Source organism: Canis lupus, chromosome 12 (genome assembly GCF_011100685.1).
Source record: "Canis lupus familiaris isolate Mischka breed German Shepherd chromosome 12, alternate assembly UU_Cfam_GSD_1.0, whole genome shotgun sequence".
NCBI classification, from domain to species: Eukaryota; Metazoa; Chordata; class Mammalia; order Carnivora; family Canidae; genus Canis; species Canis lupus.
Window position 1 is genome coordinate 57,326,313 of NC_049233.1, and position 10,785 is coordinate 57,337,097.

Sequence of the window (10,785 nt, forward strand, 5' to 3'; positions counted from 1 at the left end):
CTTGAAGCAGTAAACAAAAACTGGAAAGATGAGTAGGAGGTCATCAGAAGAAATAGAGCTGGAGGTGAGAGGGGAAAGATGAGAGGGAAAGAGAGAGAATTCCCAAAGGGAAATGCTCACGGAGCATTTGCAGAACTGAAAAGCTCTTGGGGAGGCCTCAGGCAGCCAGCTCTGCCTCCCCATGGGGGCCCTGCCCACCTTGCTTGCCTGCCCTGCATGGGGCCCTGCAGCACCCCACGCCTAGAACCTGCAGGTCAGAGACGTCCTCCCAGCCTCCGGAGAGTAGGAGGGAGATACCTGCGGCATGCCAAGCCACCCTACACCTCCTTGGCCAGGACTGCCTTGGTGATCCAGGCCGCACCCTCCTAAGGCCTGAACCTGACCCAGGTCACCCGTCGGGTCCAGGCTCCAGCCCCCATCCTCAGGGATGGCTAAGGGGCCGGAAGGATTCCAGCAGCCACAACCTCTCCCCCAGCCTATGCAAGGCGCCTGAAGAGCCTGCGAAGCCCAAGGCCAAGGGCACCTTCTGGGCAGTAGATGTGAGCCTGATTCTGGGCTAAGCGCCGGGGCTGCAGGACACCGCCCTGTGCCGGTGCTAGCAGAGCAGGGGCATGTGGGGAGCCTTTGCCAAGGACTGGCCACCCCTAAGGAGCACATGGCTGGCCCCATCAGCAGCCCAGTCCATAGCTGTGGCCCAGTGAGGGCCTCAGCATAGTCTCTGCTGGGGGACCCCAGGGAGGGAGCATCACAGAACACCCCAGGTGAGCAGCTCTGGGCACAGTAGGGAGGAGGTGGCCTGCTCCAGCTCTGTCCCCTGACAGGACTTCATGGGTCCTCTGTCCCCTCCCTGGCATCAGGAGAGCAGCAGGGGAGACTTCCCAGGGGGGAGCCAGCAGGCCCTCACCCCTGTCCCCTGAGGACAGACTCTACTACTCTGTTTACTGCAGGATACCCCAGGCCCTGGGGGACTGTCCAGTGGGAGTCACAGGGCCTCACCTTGGGGGCAGCTGCCCACCTACACTCCCAGTGTGGTAATCCTTGACTCCAGTTAGACGCCACTCTGGCCCTGATGGCCACTCATGCTTCCCCTACCCCCAGAGGCAAGACTAGAAAGAGCAGGGCTTTGCTTGGAGTAGCCCCTTCCTGATGCCACCTGCCGCAGCCCTTCCTGTCCATCTATCCTTCTTTCCATCCGTCACCGTGTGGCACTTCCCCTCCCTGGCTCCAAGCTGCAGGAGGGAGATCCTAAGGGTAGCACCAACCTGAAACCCTGGCCTCCCTCATCTGCCTGGGAATGAGGTAGCACCTTTTGGGGGAAAGGAAACCAAGACCCTGCTTGGTTTTGGTCATGATAGTGGAGAGGTTAACAGTAAAAGAGTTGAAAATAATTTTAAAAAACAAAACGAAAAGGCACTTCTGGGGGTAGCCGGAGTGGCTCAGTGGTTTAGCGCCGCCTTCAGCCCGGGGCGTGATCCTGGAAACCTGGGATCGAGTCCCGCATCGGGCTCCCTGCATGGAGCCTGCTTCTCCCTCTGCCTGTGTCTCTGCCTACCACCACCCACCCCCCGTGTGTCTCTCATGAATAAATAAATAAAACATTTTTTTTTAAAAAAAGGCACTTCTGAAAAACAAAAAGGCACTTCTGGAGTTGGAGGAAAGAGAGGCAAGAGGCAGGAGGCAAAATTGGAGCTATGGACAGGAGCCAGATCACAGAGACTCCCCATCTTTAAAACTTTGGATTCTGTCTTTAACAATTAGGAGCCATTAAATGGTATTAGAAGCAAAGTTTCCTGATCATATTTGAAATGTATAAAGAACATTATACCTGCTGGGTGGAGCCTGACTAGCAGGAAGACAAGAATGAGGACAATGAAGCCAGTTAGCCAGCACAGCTATGTGGCTGAAAGGTAATAGCCTGATCCAAGGGCGTGGTGGTGGGCAAAATGAGAATAGGACAAATTTAGGGAAGAAACACAGAACCTGGGGTGGGGGGGAGGGAGAGTAGGAAAAGAACTGTCAAGGTTGATGGCTGAATTTCTGGTTTGTCGAGTGGTCTTCTTCTAGTAAGGCATGGCAGCCTGGTGTAGGACTGGAGGAGGCAAAGCGCTAGACTGCACCAGGACTGAGCTCTGCAGGTGTGGGGGGCAATGGGGCAAAGAATAAAGGTAAGGGAATAATGAAAGGGATGGAGTACAAAATCTAAGTTAAACAGGGAAGAAAAGAGAGAGAAGTTAGAACGCAGGGGTTCAAGGAACTGGAGGTTCTCACCTGGCTGCAGAAGAAATGCAGTGAGTGAGAAAGGAAAAAATGATGGCTTACGTAAGATCCGAAAATAGGATGTTGAAATATCAGAGCTGAAGCGGTTCCGTGGGACAAAACAAAATCTAAAGTAAGGCCAAAGGAGCAACAAGACTATGGAAACACCAGAGGACTAAATAGAGAATAGTGGCTAACAAAGAATGGAAAGAAATATCAGAGAGGTGGGGTATCACCTTGGAGTCAATGGGGGGTTGGATCAGAGAGGGGACACAGGTGAAAGGGGAAGAGAGTACTGAAGACAAACAATGGACACATCTACCCTCCCTCCCTGCCCTGTTTCCAGTAGAAATCATTTATTTTCCACAGTGAGAACAGGGATGTGAGGCTTGGCGAGTTTGACTACTCCCAACAATGGCACAAAGGGTGACGGCAGCCTGGTCTCAAAGGACCCAGCAGCTGTAGCCTGTTGTCATGAAACCTAAGTGACCCTTATCCGGACTGTAGGTCTGTCAAATGTGTGCTGTGTGGAGAGTGCACACATAGAGAGGGGCGGGGCCTGATGGTTCCTCACATAAATCACTAAGGTCTTTATCCAATTATTTATTCAAAAATTATTTACTGAGTGCCAGCTATGTGCCAGGCATACGGTATTAAGCAGGACAGATGTCCTACCCGGCAAGGAGCTCAGGCCTTGTCACCAAGGGTTCTTAAAACCACAGTTCCAGCCTGAAGGGTAGAGAATCAGGCCTGTGCAAGCCTAAAAAAGAGACTACACTGGCAAACTAACTGGAGGAGTAATAAATAAAACTAATGTGTGAGGATTTTTTTTAAGAGGTAAACAAATTAGGGATGCCTGGGTGGCTCAGCGGTTTAGCACCTGCCTTCGACTCAGGGCGTGATCCTGGAGTCCCGGGATCGAGTCCTGCGTCGGGCTCCCTGCATGGAGCCTGCTTCTCTCTCTCTGCCTGTGTCTCTGCCTCTCTCTCTCTCTCTCTCTGTGTGTGTCTCTCATGAATAAATAAATAAAATCTTTAGATTTTATTAGCTAAACTGCCGAGCCACCAGGGCATGCCCCATAAATAAAATCTTAAAAACAAAAAGTAAACAAATTATTCTAGTTCTCACTATTATTTTCTTGCACTAATACCTTAAATGAGAAAATGTAAGTTGGACATCATAAATATATAAAATAGTATGCATGTAGGGAAGGACTTTTCTGCTTTTCTAAAGATTCAAGACTCATTTTTTTTGAATGAGGCATAATTGACATATAACATTATATTAGTTTCAGGTGTCCGACCTCATGATTTGATATTTACATATAATGTAGTTGGCTAGCACACTAAGTCTAGATACCATCTGTGATAGATGAATGGATAAAGAATATGTAATGTATATAGTAATTACATGTTACTATATATTATATAATTTAATAGTATAATTATTATAATTTATAATAAATTAAGTTTATTATTATATTATACATATGTATATACAATGGAATACTACTCAGCCATATAAAAAACAAAATCTTAACCATTTGCAATGTGGATGAAACTTGAGTGTATTATACTAAATGATACAGACAGAGAAAGACAAATGCCATATGATTTCACTTAGGTGTGCAATCTAAAAAACAAATGCACAAACAAAAGAAAACAAAGCAAACCTCATAGAGACAGAGAACAGAATGGTGATTGTGAAGACTCAGTTTTGAATCCTAAAAACAATTAAGCATCTGAGGAAAAATCATAATGCTCTATACATAAGTATATAAGTAAATAAGTCATCATTTATAAGATATAAAAATCCCTACAAATTTAGATGTGAGATTGTGTTTAACTCCTCCCAAACAAGTTGGTGGAGCCCAACCTGCAATTTTTACAAAAGAAACTATTTTCTCCCTTATTCTGTATTTTCCAAAAAATACCTTGCAAATTATTTACTAGGAGAGTGATCCAGATTTCTCTTCTCCATTGATGATAGATTTTATTTTAGTAAATTCATAAACATACAACTCATTAAAATCTTCAGTCTCAGCAAAGCCTCCAGAACATCAAGATCAGTTTAATGCTAAATAGATCACAAAAGAAAGTAATGTTTTGGGATCCCTCAGTGGTTTAGCGCCTGCCTTTGGCCCAGGGCGTGATCCTGGAGACCCGGGATTGAGTCCCACATCAGGCAACCTGCATGGAGCCTGCTTCTCCCTCTGCCTGTGTCTCTGCCTCTCTCTCTCTCTCTCTCTTTCTCTCTCTCTGTGTCTCTCATGAATAAATAAATAAATAATCTTTAAAAAAATTCTAAAAAAAAAAGAAAGTAATGTTTTGTTTTGTTTTGTTTTGTTTTGTTTACAGCACAGTTCTAGTCCTGGGCTTAAAGGTGTAAGGAAGGATGTGATGTTTCCTCTGCTTACCTGCTTATCATTCTATTTATCAAACCCAATTTGAAGATATTATTTTAGATCAAGTGAACATCTTGTTTAGCAGCCTAAGTCTGGTCTACAACTTACTGAATGAAATATGTGGTATCTGTGTTCTTCATGGACATAATGGTAAGGAAGAACCTGAGATAATATAGATAAATGATAGATAGATGATAGATAGATGGATAGATAGATAGATAGATAGATAGATAGATAGATAGACAGACCATGGGTATACATATACATCTCAAATATAACACAATTTTTTTCCATGATTGCAACAATTCAATGACCTCTCCATTAGCCCGGCTCAAATATCAAATCTCTAGGTAGTTCTAAGTGAACTTGAACTTGATTGTTTCTTAGTTCTGCCTCAGAACCCCATGTTCCCGGGCATGCAATTTCCACAGCAGCGGAAATGTGGATGTTGTGGGTCAGTGAGCATTCCTTTCCAGGGTGCTTCTCAGATGAAGCCCCACGATTAACACAGTGCCCTTAATGATGGGCGGGGGACTAAGCATTCCAAGATTGGCCTGGATTCTTGCCAGAAGGGAGAGAAAGGGGTCTTTGTATGTGGACATCTGAAGGGCGGGCATAAACATGTTAGTTGATACTTAACACCCAAAACCGGTGCCAAAACCGTTAGCTCCCCTCAATAGCCTACTCTGGTTTCAACTGTCCGCGACAATGGAGCAGCCACCTCAATATACAAAACTTGCTCTTTAAACATCCTCCGAGGAATTCCCAAAATAGCAGCTGTTGGAAGAAAACAGACTCTAATTCACTGACATATGCGGACCTTTCCATGTTTTTTTTTCTGGAGACGAGTTTCCAGATTTGTGGTGTGTACCTACGTGACCGTCTTCGCCTCTTGTAATGATGACCTTGAGGATGACCTGGTGCAAGTCCTCCCGGCGCTTCGGGAAGCAGGACTCACGCTCAGCTGAAGCAGCGCCGGGGCAGGGGCCCAGCTCATCATGTGCTGAAGTCTGCATGCGTCCTTTGCCCTGGTTCTCCTGCCCTGCTGTCCTCGTCCCCTTTCTTCTTCGGGATGTTAAGAGACTCGGAGGGGCCTGCAGCAACACCCCCCGGAGGTGGCTGACCCCATGGGCACCACCCCCTCGGGGGCCCCCGTGGGAGCTCCTGGGTCCCCCCCGACCCCCGACAGGCGGGATCTAATCAAACACCCTCTGTAACTCTGGTGGGTAGGGACGCCTGGGTGGCCCAGCGGTTGAGCATCTGCTTTCGGCCCAGGGTGTGACCCCGGAGTCCCAGGATCGAGTCCCCGCATCGGGCTCCGTGCGTGGGGCCTGCTTCTCCCTCTGCCTGTGTCTCTGCCTCTCTCTCTCTGTGTGTGTGTGTCACAGGAATAAATAAATAAAATCTTAAAAAAAAAAAAAAAAAAAGCTTTGGTGGGCGCCTTGTAGTTCTGGCAGACAGTGATCTGTGTTTCGTGAATTCCACGCGGAAGGTAAGCCACCGCCTGTCCCTAGAGAGCCACTGGCCGGTCAGGTTTCTGCGGAGGCAGCAGCTCCAGAAACTGGCTTCAGCTGCTCCAGATAAGAGAATAAAGTGATATGCTTGCGAATCAAAGCGCTTTGATGTCCTTCTCGCCATACTTACCCATGCAAAATAGTTAACTCCATGGTAAGAGGTCATGGGGTGATCTCATATAGATTTATGACCATCTTATATAGGGCGAATGGCTAGTACCTTTTCAGAACTAGGGGGCGACTCTGAAATGTCAGTTTTCAACAAGCAGCTCAACTGCTTGAAAAGTGTGGTCACTACAGGACATTGGCCCTGTGGATGTTTATTTAGGAAGGCAACATCTTGGGGCACCTGGGTGGCTCAGCGGTTGAGTGTCTGCCTTCAGCTCAGGAGGTGATCCCAGGGCCCTGGGATCAAGTCCCACATCAGGCCCCTTGCATGGAGCCTGCTTCTTCCCTCTGTCTGTGTCTCTGCCTCTCTCTGTGTGTCTCTCATGAATAAATAAATAAAATCTTTAAAAAAAATCATGATAGTCAAGAGTAATGAGTTAAGTTTCACAAAGTACTAATAGCCGTGCTATATGTTATCATTTATACATTTAAAGACTATTGTATGCATTCTTAAAGAGATATAATTTGATAAATGTATCAGATAGTTTCACATTTAATGGTGTTTTATAGTTGTCCTCATTAAATGGCTTCCTCATTAGGAATAATTCTTTATTTAGAGCTGCTTTAGGGATGTTGCCTTCCTTTTTTTTTTTTTTTTTTTTTTTTTTTTTTAAGATTTTATGACATTGTTTCTCCGAAATACAAACATAACACAGGATCAGCCCTGGACTGAAGGTGAGGCCAAACTGCTGAGCCACCTGGGCTGCCCTCTTTCATAATTTTTAATCATCAAACACTCTAATATATTTTAGAGGGTGATAATGTTTAGAAATTTTATTTAATAATCTATTTATCTGGGGTAGGATTACAGTGACACAGTGAGAAGAGACGCACTTTTGATATAACTAAAAATTCTAGTAAAGGCAAAAGTAGACATTGCAAACTTAACAAGCCTTTTGTGTGACCTAGTTACATTAGGAATATATTAGTAAGGTTACATATTGTAGGCTTTATGTTTCATTAGAAAGGTCATCACCAATTTGGGTTGAAACGTTAAAGAAAGAAGACCACATTAGCAGAGTGCTCTTCAAGGGGCTGAAGAATGAATGTACTTCACTTCATTAGAATTACCTCACTGTAACTAGATATTCTGATTTTACAGTAGGAAGAGACAATAAGAGGGCTCAGAAATCCAAGATTTCGTATTCCTCTCGTTCGAAATGGATAGGTAAAATTGCACCGTGACATTGTTTCTCCGAAATACAAACATAACACAGAAAAGCAGCCCCCCTGTTTGTTCTGATTTTAATCAAAGACATCAATCATAGAAGACCTTTCTTTCCAGAGTGTAGTGTTCTTTAATATTTACACCACTATATTAAGAAATCTTGTGCTATTTTAAACCATCACAACTTCTAATCCCGGAGTTATTATTGAAACAAATGCATTACCAGGTTTCTACGTATAATTCTTAGAAGTTTTATGGATTTAACAAAGACATAAGCCTCAATAGTCTTCAATAGGTGTTACTTATAAGTATGCCGAGAAGAAATTTTAGATATTTTGCTTCATCTCTAATGACAAGAAGTCTTAAACATATATAATGACGAATCTTGGCAAGCATTTTTTTAGAACCTTTAATTTCTATAAAAGAATAATAAACTACCCTGTCATTTAATTTCCAGATTACACAGGTTGACCCTTGTGTTTGGCTCTTGTCCAATTGCAAAGAACAAAATATGCAGAGTACCTTGTTTAATGGCCTTCATTGTAAGTACAGATACCCAAGTGACTAAGGAAGCAGGAAAAATTTCCCCAAGTAAGACTTTCGAAGAAGCTGAACAGCACTTGTGATTCCACTGCAGAGCCAGAAGCTCAACAGCAGCTTCAGGAGTCTGCCACTTGTGTGCCTCGGTTTCCCCCTCCTCCTCTCTCTAGCTCAGGGCTTGTGCTTTTCTCCATTCAGGGCATGTCTTCACTTCCCCCGAGCCACTCTATAGGTCTCTATCTCCTTTTGTTCATTTTAAAGTCACGTTCCCTAGGAGCAAAGATGCCATTGCCATAACCAGTCCTTATCCAGATTAGGACACCAGAGTGGGAGGAGATATCTTCCCAGGCCACTCAGATGCTGACCTGGGTCTCAGCACTGATTGCAGGCCCAACTCTGGCTCTGGCTGGAATAGCAAGGTCACAAAATGGAGGTAGAAAATGTTCATAGAAGGAACCATTTGCTTATAAAGGGACTGTGGGTATGTGGTGTGCACCCATAGCACCATAAGCCCTCATAACCTCAGTGCACGACACACAGTACCTCACCAGAGGTCCAGCCTCAAACCACCTTTCATTCATGGGAGAAGAACTTGAAGATCTTGCCATGATCCATTCCTCTGGAGGGACCAAGGGACCAATGTCAAAAACTCTCATTACCACCATATTGTCAAGACTCCTACAGAGGTGCTTATACTAAACTATTCTTTCATCATCTGCCCTTAGCTTTCATTTAAATTAATGGGAAGGAAAAAAGCTTGGTTTCTGGGAACGCTTCATTGTATTGGCAATAGGAACATTGTTGAGCTCGCTCTTCAGGGCCTCCTCCTATGCAGCTCTATGGGAGAAGTGTCCTTTAGGGCTACAGAACACAGCTATTTCACCTGGCTTCTATTTTGTTTCTGATCTTGCCACTTGGTCTACTTCCAATTTTCCTTAATCTTATTTTTTTAATTTTGTATTTTGCTTTTTTTAATAAATGAATTCAAATCCCTTGAGGAAACAGAGTATAATGAATGTCTTGAAAAATTTATATGACAAACAGAACATAATGTTTGATGCTATCATGCTGAATTTCTGAGATAGTCACCAAGGTCTGCTGAAATCTACCTGTTCCACTGAACTAAGAATTTAATTCAAAACCACTGCAGAGGGCAGCCCGGGTGGCTCAGCGGCATAGCGCAGCCTTCAGCCCAGGGCGTGATCCTGGAGACCTAGGATTGAGTCCCACGTTGGGCTCCCTGCATGGAGCCTGCTTCTCCCTCTGCCTGTGTCTCTGCCTCTCTCTCTGTGCATCTCTCTGTGCCTCTCATGGATAAATAAATAAAATCTTAAAAAAAAAAAAACTGCAGAGACGATCTCACCCAGAAAAGCTATCCTAAATCCAAATAAATGTTACAAATAATTTTCTCTGTGAAAAATATCGCAAGTATTCAACTTCTATGTACTTCCAAATACCAATTTATATTATCCAGATTAGTACCTAGTCCGATAACATTTATAAGTCTACACCCTTTCTAGTGACATTTTTGTAAGGACAATACTGTAGAGACATAAAAGCCAAATTAAAACTGGCCACACAGTGGTGATATAAAAAGAAATATACGAATTGTTATTTTGCCGATAAAAGGGAAGGGGGAAAGAATCAACATGATTAGGTGACTTCTTTGTTAAAAAAAGAAATAAAGAGAAAAAGCTTCAAGTGCCTCAAAACTCTGTTTCTGTTATTGATTCTATAACCCAGTAAGATAGAGTGAATAAATAATTTCTGGTTCCAGTAGAAGAAGGCGATATAAAAAAGAAGAAGAAGAAGAAGAAGAAGAAGAAGAAGAAGAAGAAGAAGAAGAAGGAGATATAGTGACAAATGGTTGTTACAGAATCTGCTTCTGCTGAATAATGGTTTGTCCACTAGTGCATCATGCTTTTCTATTTAACCCAAAACCTCCATTGGTCTCCGCAGCAGGCTTTAGGTAACCAAGTAGTGGGCATTCAAAAATAATCCTTAATTCAAGAAAAAGGTCTTCATCAAATACATAAGCCTAATACCAAAAACTTTCTCAGTTTGAGCAAAGCAACTATTTTTATGCCATCTTTTCCAAAAGATGTTCCTTTCTATCTTACACACACACATACACTCTTGTATTCTTGCACCAGACAAGCTAAGATAATTTGCTACATCCTCAGATCCAGGTGATGCTTTGCCTCACAAAATCAAACAGGAATACTAGTAAAAAAAAAAAAAAAAATACAGAGAGATTTTCTTTCAAGGCAGAAAAATTTTCTAAGTGATAAAAGAGACTCGTAAGTTTCATATCTCTCTCTAATGAAGATGAAAATCATGTTAAACACCAAATACACTTGTCTAATTACATCAGGAAATACCGTTCTGTATTTGCTAATGAAATGTGATGCTACTGTATTCACTGGGAGCCAAAACAAAGTGAAGATATAACATTCTAATTACAAAAAGGCAATTGGTAAAATGGTTGTATGCTTTGAACTGTAATAAAAATTAATAAAATTATGTAAATACAAACACAGTTACTGAAAACATGACACTCTAATTTTAGAAAAGCCACGGAACATAATGACTTAAGAAACTTCAAACCATTTTTTAACCTCATTCTCTTCACAGAGAGAAGACTAATGAGAAAATGTTTGTCTGAAAGGCTAATATTTGTTTTGATATATTTACTTCATTGCTCTAAGTATGGAAGCCACTCCATATCCGATGGC

The 10,785-nt window shown here is 43.2% G+C and overlaps 1 pseudogene; it reads left to right on the plus strand.

The window, feature by feature from the left end:
• The first annotated feature begins 216 nt into the window (after positions 1 to 216).
• Positions 217 to 1,052, plus strand: LOC119876896 (annotated as a pseudogene).
• The last annotated feature ends 9,733 nt before the right edge of the window (positions 1,053 to 10,785 follow it).